The sequence below is a fragment of the Centruroides vittatus genome, unplaced genomic scaffold (assembly GCF_030686945.1).
Source record: "Centruroides vittatus isolate TY-2023 unplaced genomic scaffold, ASM3068694v2 scaffold_1015, whole genome shotgun sequence".
Lineage (NCBI taxonomy): Eukaryota > Metazoa > Arthropoda > Arachnida > Scorpiones > Buthidae > Centruroides > Centruroides vittatus.
Window position 1 is genome coordinate 4,050,689 of NW_027122666.1, and position 10,711 is coordinate 4,061,399.

Below are 10,711 nucleotides of genomic sequence, written 5' to 3' on the forward strand. Positions count from 1 at the left end.
GCAAAAGAAGAAATAAATGATGTAACGGATAACTGAAAATTTCTTTTTCCACTATGGCATAGGTTAAAATACTACTCACTTTTATTAACTACACTAACTTACCAATGTTTCGACATTTTTCTCCATTCATGCTTAGCTCTTTTAAAATTTATTTTTATATATTTTATATACATCCTACTAAGTTGCCCATTAAGAATGACGGATTATATAATACGAAGTATATATATATATATTTTTTTTAAACTTTTGCAAGCATTAAGAGGGCCATTTTAGCAAGTCTATTATGGGTTCAGCCAGGCCCACAATAGTGCGGCGGATGGGAGGGATGCGGCCGACATATACAGAGTGACCACCAGGTTCGATTGGATTCCGAGTTCCCCGAGCAGTAGGCTACCGCCTTATCCGCTCCTGATTATCCTGAATCCAAGAATAGTTTATCATGATTAGTTTTCTTAATGGCTCGTCCAAAATTCTTTACAGTTCTTTCAGGCCGACAATTTAATGTAAGAGAAAGACTTGAAAGATCACTTGTTAAATGCAAAGAAAACAATTTAAATGTTTATCTAAAGTAGCTATTTAACAAAGTACTAAACCATATGGGTCACTGTTGTTACAACAATGTAGATATTATAGATATTGTAGATCGCATATCGTGCTAGCAAGAGTCCATTCAAATATGACGTTCACCCTGGAGAGTGAAGATATAAACTGTACAAGGGAGAGACTATCCGCTGTTTCGACGTGATAATTAAATTTTCTTTTGTTTTTAGGTGGGTGTAGTTTATATACAGGGTGATTCAAAACTCACAGAAATTTTAAAAAATTAATAACTCAGAAACTATTTATAGTAAGATGATGCGGTTTTCACGGAAATGCTTAGAAAGAAGCGCGATTTTTTTAGGTGTAATAAAAATGTTAGTACCAAAATAGTTACATTTTTTGCCATAGATGGCGCCGTAGGAAACAGAGCATTTGTAATTTGTTAAAATAAGAATAAAAAATAAAAATATTCTTAGTGTAAACTCTAGTAATAACTACAAAAATTATGTAATCTTATCAAACGCCATCTATGGCAAGAAATGTAACTATTTTGATACTAAACTTCGTTTGGGAAACGGAGGGTTTTTTTTTTTTTTTTTTTTTTTTTTTTTTAACTCTTTCCGCCCTGTGGGCACTAAGAGGGCCTCTTTTAGTAGGCCCATTATGGGTTCGGCCAGGCCCACAATGGGGCGACCGGGTGGTGAGGGACGGGGCCCGACATATCCGAACGGACCACCCCCCGAAAAATTCCTGGGGATTATTCGACCCGTTCGGATTCGATCCCGGGTCCCCCAGAGCGGTAGGCTGCCACCTTTACCGCTCGGCCATCCGGCCGTCGGAAACGGAGGGTTATAGTCACGTAACAAAAGACAATGTTAACTAAATTGTGATTGGTTAAAGCGTAAGAGCTATCGATAGCATGGAACCCAGACCATCTCAATCGATTACCCGTGTGAAACCCACGTAACGTGAGCAGAGAACACTGATCCGTCTAAGGTTCGTTAACTGCCTTTCGCTAAAGAAACTTATGATAACTCAACGAATACATTCGATAAGGGTGCGACTATGCAGCGCGATAAATATCAAAACCTGTCAGATATGTGCGAGAACTAGAAATTCGCTCTCGCCAGCGTTATATCTCGCTTCTCGCTTGTTCATGGTGTTCCTTTGCGAAAACTAAAAAATCGTTCGCAACCTCTCGTTCGTTCTAAATTCGCGTCTGCATAGTCGCATCCTTATTGAATGTCACGTATATCGTATTCGTTGAGTTATCGGAAGAGCTCAGAATAGGTTGCCTATTCTTCAAGATGTTCTGTCTGGGTCATAGTGTTAGACTTAATGTTGCTTGACGGAGATTGGTAAAAACTGGTCGGACTCGCGTAACTGGTTATGTAACAAAGAAACAAAGAATACACAAAGATTACACTGTCTTGACTCACGGAAGGTCAGCGCTTAAAAGGGGGAAAGTGAAACGAGGTCACCGTCACCAACGGCTCCCCGAGAGGTCAACAGCACCATCAACCTTTTATTACGTAACGGAAAAATGTTTACAAAACATCACCGCGACACAATGCGTTGTACAGTACGTAACGGTCTCATATACCATTTAACAATAGTGGCCGGATGGCCGAGCGGTCAAGGTTAGCAGCCTGCCGCCTGGAGGACGGGTCGAAAAATCCCCAGGAATTTTTCGGGGGTGGTGCATCCGGATATGTCGGTACCCGTCCTTCACCACCCGGCCGTCCCATTATGGGGCTGGCCGAACCCATAATGGCCTTGCTATTAGAGGCCCTCTTAGTGCCCACAGGGCGAAAAGAGTTTAAAAAAAAAAAAAACATTTAACAATAATTTCAATCCCTAATTCCAGCACATGGAATTTTAAACGTCCCGTTCGAATGTCATTTCATAGCATATGGCGATCGACGTGATTTGGAATATATGCGCTTTTAAAGACAGCCAATTAATTCATATAATTTCTTATACCAATTCGAACTTTTTATACCAGCAAATATTGACGGTCGAGCGGTCGAGGTGTAGCCTACAGCTCTGGGGACTCGGAATCGGATCAGGACAGATCGAAAAATCCCCAGGGAATTCCTTTTTGGGGGGGGTGATCCGACCTGATATATCGGCCCTCTTCCTCGCCATTCAGCTGCCTTGCTAAAAGAGGTCTTAGTGCCCATAGGGTGGAGAGAGCGAAGAAGAAGAAAAAAACAGTAAATATTGCGCTGGATGCCTGAGTGGTTAACTCTTTCCGCCCTGTGGGCACTAAGAGGGCCTCTTTTAGTAAGCCCATTATGGGTTTGGCCAGGCCCACAATGGGGCGACCGGGTGGTGAGGGACGGGGCCCGACACATCCGAACGGACCACCCCCCGAAAAATTCCTGGGGATTTCTCGACCCGTTCGGATTTGATCCCGGGTCCCCCAGAGCGGTAGGCTGCCACCTTGACCGCTCGGCCATCCGGCCGCTACCGAAAAAGGACCTCTTAGTGGCCACAATTCGGAAAGAGTTAAAAGTATTTGGCCTGTATATTGTAGTGATGAACGGAGTTAAAAATAAAAAACTTTCGGTACCCATTAAATAAAATGTTGACATCAATCAATTCAATTGGTTAATTGGTGAATAAACTATAGAATTAATAATTTCTGTTTTTAAATTCAATGAAATGAATATAAGATTCCGAGATTCATTTTCTTCCTTGCATCTGAATGGAATAGTAAATTTATTAAAGATTAAATTTCACATTCATTTAAATTATATTTTATTTTTATCTAATATAAATCTATAATAATAATAATAGGATGTAAATATTAAACTTCATAAAATATAGACGATCTTAACATATTCTAAACCGTCAAAATCAATTAGTTAAGAAATACAGGGTGGGCCAACGAAAACGAAACGGTAGAATTATCGTGTTCGTCCAAGCAAATCGCTCGGACAGGTCGATTTTATTCTCAAGGGGGACATCTTTTTAAATAAAGTTTTTGCGATTCTGAATACAACAGACAACAAAAAATTTTAAAAACTCATTTATTTTTTATTAACTAAACAAACATTTATTTCAAATAAAGTAACAAACATAAGAAAGAGTTATCAAGTATTCAATAAATGTTCGAATTGAGCACCACTAGCCTTCATACAATAATACAAACTGTACTCAAAACCAGTGGCGTGCCGTCATTGGAAGCGGTGGAAGCGCCGCTTCCACCTTCCAATGACCTTCCCTTTTATTTTCTAAAATTAAATTTTCATATTCTAACGTACTTTGAATTAATTAAAATTAATATTTTATTATAACCGCATTATGTATCTTATTAAAAAATACTATACTATATGTGAAAAAAAACGATAAGATTGCTATTGTATATTCGAATGTCAGTGGCGGAATGGAAGCGCTTACGAGACAGCTTTCACGGCCAGAATAACTGAATGGTGTAAAGCAGCCAGAGGGCATTGGCGCATGCGCTTTACAGAGCACCAACCTCGGCCGGTTTAGCTGGTGGAAACTACACACGTGTAACGCTTCCAACGGTTCTATTCCTTAGCCACTGTGTAGGGAGTTATCTGACTAAGTGAATTGTTTAAGATTTAAAAAGTAAAGAGTATTCAATGTTATTTCTATGTACGTTTTTTTGCAAAGTTATATTTAATTACAGTATAGTTAAAAGAAAATTATAATTATATTGACAGATTTTCAGACATAAAATCTTTAGAATTTTTATTACTTTTAGATGTTTTTCATAATGTTAAAATTATTAACAATGTTTCCAAGCGTGTTTTTAATTCTTTAAATTAAGTAAATTTTATGGGAAATTTTTTGATTTATCTAAATTACGTAGCGAATCGCAATATTTATATTTGTGTCAGGACTATATTGACAAGTAACTCTTAGACATAGAAAGTAGTATTATAATTAATGTCGATCCGAACGAAGACGTAATAAAAGAATTATATGATTTAATATCGTTAATTTTTGCGGTACCATCTACCAGTGGGTCTTATGAGTGCAGTTTTTCGACTACGGAGCGAATTCATACATTGGCCAGGAACACTCGGTCGGAGGAAAGATTGTCGTCGCTAGCGTTGCTTGATAGAAAAAGTTCTTTTAAATACGTTGATGGAGTCGACGACCAGCGACTTTTATGATAAAGTAATTAACGACTTTGCGGAAAAATCGCCTAATAGAATTAGTTTATAAAAAATTAAAAAAACAAGTTTTTCTATCATTGTTTGTATCGTATCAATTTGTATTATGTATGTATTATTTGTATTTTAGATTTAAAATACATAAATTGTTTATTTTTGTCATTTCCAGTATTTGTTTAAAACTTTTATGGAAATGTCTTTCGTGGCGGGTCAAACCCGTCCGTATCGGACGGGTCTGACCCGCCACGAAAGACTCGAAAAAACGGTTAATTTAGAGAAAAATGTATTAGTTTAAAAAAACATAGGTAAAAGTCGTTTATAGTCGGATACCCATTGTTTATATCAAACTGCCAGGCAGAAACCATAAATCGTGGAAGAAAGTCGTCCTAGGATCGGTGGAAGATCGAATTCGTCTTCGATTTTGATTTTTCTCACTCTCCAGGTAAGATTCTCGTTACGTTTAGTAACGAGGGATCAACCACTCGGGAAGCGTGATTGAGGGAGAACGACCAATCAAAATGGATGAAAAAAAAACGGAGATTGATATAATCTCCGACAATCGAGGATACCTGGCACTCGGTTAACGTTCCGAATAACCAAAACACCGTGTGTCGACGCGCAAAAAAACAGTTCCTCGTCTATTGTGCCAACCTGTAACCCGTGCCACTTCGGACTTAGACCGCGTCCCCGACGCCAACGGACGAAGTCTCCCCGTACCTTACGGACTTGTCAACGCCACTGTCCCGGAGCCACCTTCGATCGACCATCGAAGAACCACATCGACTCTCAGGACGTCTGAACGGCTGATTGTTCTAAAGCAAACTATTTTGTACATAGTATATGTTTATTTTATGTTAAAATAAACGTTTTTTGTCAGATACTTGTCGTCTTTGTCTCTACAGCCACCACCCATGTACGAATGGACCCTAGACCATTACTGACGCGCAGTTAACTGATTGCCCCTGGAAGTCGGCTTCTTACAGAAACACAGCTTCCCTATTATCAAATGTCACGGCACGCCACTGCTCAAAACGGTTTCTTACACTTCGAAAAGTTTCGGGTGTTATTTGACAACACTCATCTATAATTCGTTGTCGTAATTCTTCAAGAGATACTGGTTCGGTTGCATAGATCTTACTTTATAAATGTCCCCAAAGAAAAAAATTAAGAGGACTAAGATCCGGGGATCTAGCCGGCCATTCTCTAAAGGACCTCTACGTCCGATCCAATGCCCATAAAAATCCGTGTTCAAAAACTCTGTAACTGGTCTTGCATAATGCGGGGGGCTCCATCCAGTGGCGTAGCGTAGTGGGGCGGCACTTTTAGGGAGGCATTTTTTCACAATAAATAATAATATCTTGTAAAAATTTGAACCATTTCATTTCATTTTTATCGCACCTACGACCGATTGAAATGGGCCGTTCGGATATGTCGGGCCACGTCCCTCACCACCCGGTCGCCCCATTGTGGGCCTGGCCGAACCCATAATGGGCCTTCTAAAAGAGGCCCTCTTAGTGCCCCAGGGCGGAAAGAGTTTTAAAAAAATGACCGATTGAAATGAGCGCGGAATTTTTCATTACTTATTCTGTGACGAAACTGGGGAATCCTCTTTCTTTAAATGAATGTATAATAACGACATCTTGCTCGATGTAGCGACTGACAACACCGTCTGTACTGACTTGTAGGGATTCCCCGTATTTTATTTAAGAGGGGGGCGAAATTTTTCTCCGCCCCGGGCGGCTGACACCCACGCTACGCCACTGGCTCCATCTTGTTGGAAAGTAAGGCGGTCTTCTAAGTATCGGTCGTCAACAAGTAATGGATGTACAGTACAGTACAACACTTCCAAGTAAATCTAAATAACTTTCTCCCGTGTGATTACCATCTAGGAAAATGGGGCGATTTCCAAAGATTCCGCCCCACACATTTAGCCTTTGCGGAGTTTGGCTATGAACTTCATGAAATATGCTTGGGTTATTATCTGACCAATATCGACAATTATGACGATTGAGTTTAAAAAAACTATTACTAATTTTTTTTGCTTGCATATGCGGTCTAGCTTAAAAGATTTTTTTAATGTTTGTTAATAGTTTGTGTTACTTTATTTGAAATGTTTGTTTAGTTAATAAAAAATAAATGAGTTTTTAAAATTTTTTGTTGTCTGTTGTATTCAGAGTCCCAAAAACTTTGTTGCAAAAGATGAGAATAAAATCGACATCAACCTGTCCGAGCGATTTGCTTGGACGAACACGATAACTCTACCGTTTCGTTTTCGTTGGCCCACTCTGTATAGAAAATTTTAAATTCAACAAATTGGAACAATCCAACGATTGATTCCATCTAAGAATGGCTTGAAATCAGCAAAGGGACAACAAATCGTGTAAATAATGAAAATTAAAGATGTTTTCAGAGGATTTCAAGAGCGTGTAAAGTAAATTTAAAACATTTTTATCATTAATTATCGATTTTCTTTCAATAAAATATATCCATAAAAACAAAATATCTAATTTATAATATTTTTATCTTATGTTTATTTGTTTGTTTGGTTGGTTGCTGTTTTTTGGCGCGCGAGCCAAAAAATGCATTAGTATTTACATGATAAAATTTAAATTATAAATATCAGAATAAAGTAATACTGTATAAGATTTGATTTTGTTTAATGGAAGAACAAAAGGCGTCAAGACAATTGAGACAAAAGTGTGATTTTGTATTATTACTGTTATATTTATTTATTAAATACGCGAAACAAAGTGAACTGTTTTAATCTTGGTCTCTGTTATTTATGCCTAATTAAGAAAGACATGATAGATATTACTAGTCTCACTATTGGAAGAAGAAACCTTATAACATTTTATAGTTTTAATTATTATTGAATGGCAAAAAGCTTAATTTTGAAAATAGTGATGAATTCAAAAAAAAAAAAAAAAAAATTTTAAGTGTTAGTAACGAATGACATCATTCTTCTACATCTCTCGAGATATGGCACATGACAACTTTCTATCTCCTCACCTCTTTAACAGTGACGGCCGGTGGCCGAACGGTCAAGGTAGTAGCCTACTGCTCTTGGGGACCAGGGATCTAATCCGTACGGGTCGAAAGATCCACAGGAATTATCCGAGAGATGGCCCGACCAGATATGTCGGCCCCGTCCTTCACCAATCGGCCGCCCCACTGTGGGCCTGGCTAAACCCATAATGGGCTTGCTAAAAGAGGCAGTCTTAGTGCCCACAGGGCAGAAAAAGCAAAAATTCCGCTTTAATATTAATGAGCTATGATACTTTTTCTTACTTACTATTTCTGGGGCTGACATGTCTTGTCGGACCACCCCCCAAAAAATTACTGGGGCTTTTTCGACCCGTCCGAATTCGATCCCAGTAGTCGGCTGTTTTACCTTGATCGCTCGGCCATTCGGCCAGAGCTATAATGCTATTAAATAATAAGCATCAATTCTCCTTATACACACGCTATTATGTTAAATTTCGTTTCTTAGACCCCAACACACACAAACATGGAATATTTTCTCCTTTTTGGGGGAGATTTAGGAAGTCTCAAAACGTGGAGATTTTCTAAAAACTATGAAGGTCAAATTTGACATGATTCAAATGTTTTCCCTTGTTATGTATATACAACAGCGGGGAAAGTAAAATTAAGAATGTTTAGAAATGCATTTAACTTATCGCTACAGAATATTTTGTCTTGTTTAGAAACGTCTAAATAAAGGGTTAAAGAAAGAAATGTCTTCTTATTTACTTTCAAAATTTAAAAAAAAAATAAGTAGGGTCATTTCGTCTTGCGCCATCTTAGTTAAGGGTTAAAACTCTTTCCTTTGCACACTTTAACACAAGTTTGAATATTATATCTCGTTCCCTTTACACAAATGCCACGCTTCTTGACTAAAAGGAAAATGACGGATTTTCCTCAAACATGGCGTCCACTCTATGTAGTATATTCTAGCTCGTCCTATTCTGTATGAAGAATAGTAAATATCTCCAGTTTAAAATTGAACTGCATTAATGAAATTATGATCCACAAAATGTATCTGTGCTTGATAATGATAGATATTGCTATATTACTAATGGCTAATTCTGGTGAATGCTCTAGAGCAGCGGTCGGCAACCTTTCTGACCTCACGGACCACTAAATTCAAAACTTTGACCATTATCATGAATTTTTTTAAACGATGCAAAATCTGTAAAATAATGACCATAAAAGTTCAATTTTATTAATACTATAATAATATGAAACTCGCGTGTTTAATTATAACAAATTAATGCAAGCATAAAGTTCATTGCTGCTTGTTTGAAATAAGTTTATGGATTCTTAGCGCTTTTCCACAAAGGACGACAACCGCACTCACAATATTGTTTATTGTTCATTATTTATTGATAACAATCACTTCGTATTTGGTTTTAGTTGTTGTTGTTTGTTAAGTTATGGCAACGCAACACTTAGGCGATCTGCCTAGGGGGGATGCCTTCCGGGAGGTCACTTAAAAGGGAAACTGACCCCTATTTAGGCGTTACACACGTGGAGAAAACCCGGAAAACTCCACTGGCCAGCCCGTCCGAGCGAGGCGCGAACCTACGACCGAAAATCCAGAACCCGAAATCCCAGTGTTCGGGGTACGAAGACCGCTTGGCCACTGGAGGGCCATTTGGTTTTAGATTCGAATAAAAACCCCTAATAAGTGAAAAAAAACCAACTACGCGTTTTCCATTTCTTTCGTAATACTTCGCGTAACCTTCAGTTGATCAATGTCTAAATTTCTCCACGGACCACCCAAATTTTCTCGCGGACCACGGACTACCGGTTGCCAACCGCTGCTCTAGAGCAGTGATTCTTAACAGGGGGGCGGCGGCCCCCTGGGGGTCCGTAAGAAGTTTGCCGGGAGCCGCCAAATTATGCAAAATTTCCTTCAGAATATAATAAAAAGAAAATTGATGTATAACCGAATATCGTATTGAAAAGTGAAATAAGAAAGATAAAGTTTTCCAATTTAGTTTTTTTTTATTTACTTTGTATTTCTTCCTACAAACAACTTTGTTAGTACAGAAGAAATAAATGCAAATATGCTACTTAACCCCAGTATTTACTTCTTTTATTCCAAACAATTCTAAGAAACTATTAAGGCTTGGAATTTTAAAGATAATTAGGAAAAATAGTAGGCTTTGAAAATTTAAATATTTTTTCAAAAGATATGCAAAATCTTTATCACAAGTTTAGTTTTAGCATCGACTTTGGATCGATTTATCGACATGTTTCTTATTTTATTTTCTGTTAAAAATTAATGAGTTTTTATGTTTAATTGTGAAGAGTTTGAATGTTATTTAAACGGATAATGAAATAATAAAGTTATGATTTACATTTATTATATAAAAAATAAAGCAATAATAAAAAAATCAATTTATTATAGATAATTTAACAAATATAAATTATTATTAAAAAAATGGGGGTCACAAAAAAATATGAAATATTTAGTGGGCCGCGAGTATAAAAAAGTTAAGAACCACTGCTCTAGAGCATTCATGGAGTGCTCTGCTTGCTTTCAGAGTTTGACTGGTCAGAGTAGAACAGCAAAGTATTCTACTCTTTATTCGAATCGTTGAGAGTAATTGCACTCGGAGTACTTTTTCTCTTATGGCAGAAAAACAGAAGTAGCCACTGCTCTAAATATGGCGTCGCTCATTGAAGAATGTTTGGGGAGAACATAAAACTCTTGTGTTGCTATTAGATTTTCTCAATTCATCTGAAGAATCATCTTCAAATGACAAGAAAGACTGTTGATTTATTTCAATAACTCAACAATGATCCAAACTCATTGATAGTCTTGTCGGCGTCAGAGATTAAAAGATTTAACGACCATTTAATTACCGATCATAATTTTCATTGGTTCTAATTGATTCCATTTCTGTAAGTCAATAAAATTGTTAAGAAAAATAAATTATAACAATAATACGTAAAATACTCGTATGATTAATTACGACAGTCGGTAACAAAGAAAGTTTGCCACGTGGTAAACT